This window comes from Gorilla gorilla, chromosome 14, assembly GCF_029281585.2.
Source record: "Gorilla gorilla gorilla isolate KB3781 chromosome 14, NHGRI_mGorGor1-v2.1_pri, whole genome shotgun sequence".
NCBI classification, from domain to species: domain Eukaryota; kingdom Metazoa; phylum Chordata; class Mammalia; order Primates; family Hominidae; genus Gorilla; species Gorilla gorilla.
The window spans coordinates 37,147,442-37,151,454 of NC_073238.2; the positions used below are offsets into that span (position 1 = coordinate 37,147,442).

Genomic DNA, 4,013 nt, shown 5'->3' on the forward strand with positions numbered 1-4,013 from the left:
CAAGAGTGAAATAGAAGCATGAATTTAGATACGCACCAAACCCTATATGATGGACTAATTTACACATAGTATTTTTTATAACAACCTAATTAGATATTATCTTTCATTGTTTACTATAATTCTGAGAAACTGCTTTTAACAACATACATTTACACTACCACTTAACTAAATGGGGACATATAAATACATAAATTTTTAAAGAAAACAATTCAAGTTATTTAGAGGAGAAATAAAACTTCAATTATTTACTTTTTAAAGCTGCATTTAGATAAAAAGTTATATGGTTTATGATACTTTTCACAATGTTATAAATTTATATTCCAATTTTCTCATAAATGAAAGATTGTAAAGAAAAATATTTTGTTCCTTGAAAATAACCTCTCTCTTCCCCTAACCCCAGTAAGGACAATTAGTGTGCCCTTAATTTCGAGACTTTGCTGTTGTCATCCACATCAACTGTCTTTTTCATGAAGTATAATATTTTGAGAGAGAGATGTAAAAATTAAAGAGAAAACCTGCTTTTGGAATGCAACAATTCTAAATCATTTCACTAAGAAGCACCCTTTGATATGCTGGTCTGAACTTTTAATATAAAACCTAAACATCACTTATTTCTGAAGTAGAATTTTCACCAGTTTTAGTAACTTCATACATAGCAATACTAAGAACAACAACCTGTGCTTTCGAGATCTTGGTAGGTGTTCTAATAATGTAATATTTTAGATATGGCTCATTGTCAAGGCTGGGTGGACAGAGTTGGACATGAATTGGCTACAGAAAGCTAACTAAACACTTAATGACTGAATAATGATTTGCATTTTGCTTGAGCCAAAAAAGATGTTTAAGCCATGTACCACCACGTTCCCTGCTTAACATTCCTAAGTTTCTTTATTCTTCATAGCTTTCTAATGAACAAATAATTAGTTTTCCTGAGAAAGAGTATAAAAAAGTTAACCTTTCTTCCAAAAGTATAAAGACAAATAAAATGTTGACTCACAATACAAATTTTTTACATAGCATTAAAGGTGCAGAGATATTGACTGCTCCTCTTCATTATGATTGGCCCACCCCTTAAAACGACTGCAACAGAGGATTCAATTGTCTAAAATACTTCGAAGTACAGAAATTAAATGCTTTAGCCCATAAATATATCCCTCATCTATTGTGCTGCTAGGGAACACATGAGCAAAATCTATCATTCGCACTCCTACTTCAGCAATCTCTTGGCAACCAGTGGGAAGATGGTAGAAAACTTTTTCCAGTTGGGAAAGTACATTTCCGTTTAAATGTTCTGTGACATGCTTTTCCACCCATTGTCTTGCTCTAGATTTTCAACTTTCATTGAAGTCTGACTGTGATGGTTTTTGTATACATTTTCCTGTGACGAGCATACATCTTGGACAAGTTTTTGCCCACTTAAGCCTCTATTTTTCCATTCACTGTGGAACTTAATACATGAGAGTTATTATTTTACTCTAGTACCTCTGTGTCTGACAGTTGTCCTTTGGACAAAAACTTTTCTGCCAAACTTCTGTCATTCAATTTTGTAGTGGTTGGCTGAGATGAACTTTCATAAACCAATAGTAATGAACTTGCATAAAAGTTAAGCTGCTTCTAGTTTTCAAACCACTGCAGAATTTTCTCAATCTTCTGAATACTGGCAGCAACAGCATCTTTTCTTAGGCAGTACCCATTATGAAAAAATCCGGAGACTCCATCCTTTATAGTTCCTTTCGTTAAGCTTCTTCCATAATGCTGGTTTTGTATATCATAGCTATCGGAATGAACGTGGTAAACCCTCATGCCAAGCACCAAGAAACCCGATCTCTTCCATTAATGGGTACTTGCTGAATCTTCTCAGATGAGGCAAAAGGATCATAGCTTTTTTGCCCTATCTTTATATTCATTATACAGGGCTTATTAAATTTATGTGTCACATCTTCCAGTTTTAGGTATAAATCGTTTGGTGCAGTGGGAGGTGACCAGATGCCATATTTTGGCAAATATTTTCGTAGCTCTAGAAGAACACCATCAGAACAGTCAGCAGCATAAACCATATGCTCTCTTGGGCCCCTTGGAGGTGGTTGTAACTGTCTCAAAACTGTGCCATCTGAGTGTTGCAGTATACCCACTTTGTCCTTCCCGTTCATGTGTCCGGCCACCTGATGCGAAAGGGGCACTTAGCCTTTGAGGAAGCGGAGTCTGCCGCCCGCCGGCTGCCCGGTGCCCTCAGGGATAGCCTCGATCGCCGGTGGGTCCCGCATTTCCGGGGGGCTGGCGCCTCGACCCGGAGGGGTGATGGTGGCTCTTTTGCCATAACCGAGAGCAGAAGCGGTAGCGGTAGCGAGAGCAGGAAAAAAAATAGGGCGAGGGAGGGGGCGCCGGAGAACCCGAGGGTCGCTCAGGCTCGGGCACGAGGAGGCCCGGGGGTTCCCGCGGCTGGTGCCCGCTGAGGCCCCGGGAGGGGGCCCATGACGACCAGGGGAGGGGGGCGTCTGCCCAACTCTTGGCGGAGCGCGGCTCCCGGCTCCGGCTCCTGTGCAGCCGCAGGCCCCGGCGCTGCCCAGTAGACAGACTAAGCAGGACTCTCTTAATGTCCCTTAAGTCTTTTGGTTCTTGTTTTACAGGACATATCAATTAGACTGCAATTAAGGAGGGATCTCGGAGAGTTTCTCCCTTCTGGCAGCTATGATGTACAGTCATATCAGGCAGGCAGACTAATCATTGTGTCATTAATCTGATGGCCAAATGCTTAGGTTCCTGAGTATAATGGAAAACAAATAGTGGCAGCTATCTCCTAGTGTAATGTATAAAAGAACTTAAGCCTTTGTCTTTATGGATGGACAGATGTCATACAAGATTTAAAAAAAAAAAAAATACTTCAGATGCTGGTAAAGCATTGGGCTCACATCCCAACTAAAGTTAACTCTACAGCGAGACAATGGGGGTTATGGGAAGCTTTGTGGCACACTAAAACATGTATGAATGACCGCTACACATTTGACCTTAGTATAGAGGACCCGACAATTTGGGGTACAAAGTATGTATTTTTATTGTTCCCAGGCAATTAGCACTCAACAACAACAGCATGTGTGGTGGATTAAAAGACACTGGGCAACAAGATGAAAAAGAGCTCTTTGTGAAATAGGTATGGGTATAGGCATGGTAAGACAAGCAAAGTTTTCCTTCAGTATAAAGGACATTCAAAAGAAAAAGATCGATAGCAAAAATAGACAAGTTGGAAGAAATTATGTTCAAACAGTAAAGAACAGAATCTATTGATGCTGCTATGATGTGAATGCTTGTCCCCTCAGAAACTCCTATTGAAACTTGATCCCCAATGTGGCAATATTGAGAGAAGGGGCCTTTAGGAGATGATTGAGTCATGAAGGCTCTACCTTCATGAGTGAATTCATTCATTCGTAGATTAATAGGTTAGGCCAGGTGTGATGACACATGGTGGATGGCTTCCAGCACTCTGGGAGGCAAGGCAGGAGGATCACTTGAAGCTAGGAGTTCGAGACCAGCCTGGGCAACAAAGCTAGACCCCACCTCTACAAAAACATACAAAAATAAGCCAGGCCTGGTGGTATGTACCTGTAGTCCCAACTACTGGTGTGGCTGAAACAGGAATATTGCTTGAGCCCAGGAGTTCAAGGCTGCAGTAAGCTATGATTGCACCACTGCACTCCAAGCTGGGTGACAGAGTAAGACCCCATCTCTAAACACACAAACATAGGTTAATAGGCTACTGGATTAATGGACTGTCATGGGAGAGGGACTGGTGGCTTTATAAGAAGAGGAAGAGAAACTTGAGCTAGCAGGTTAGCACACTCAGCCACTTCACTATGTGATGCCTGCCTTGGGACTCTGCAGAGAGTTCCCAGCAGCAGGAAAGCTCTCACCAGATGCAGCCACTCAACCTTGAACTTCTGGGACTCCAGAACTGTAAGAAATAAATTCGTTCGCTTTATAAATTACCCAGCCTCAGATTTCAGTTATAGCAACATAAA

The 4,013-nt window shown here is 41.2% G+C and overlaps 1 pseudogene; it reads right to left on the reverse strand.

The window, feature by feature from the left end:
- Positions 1 to 963: 963 nt before the first annotated feature.
- Positions 964 to 2,317, reverse strand: LOC101132004 (inositol polyphosphate multikinase-like; annotated as a pseudogene).
- Positions 2,318 to 4,013: the final 1,696 nt, after the last annotated feature.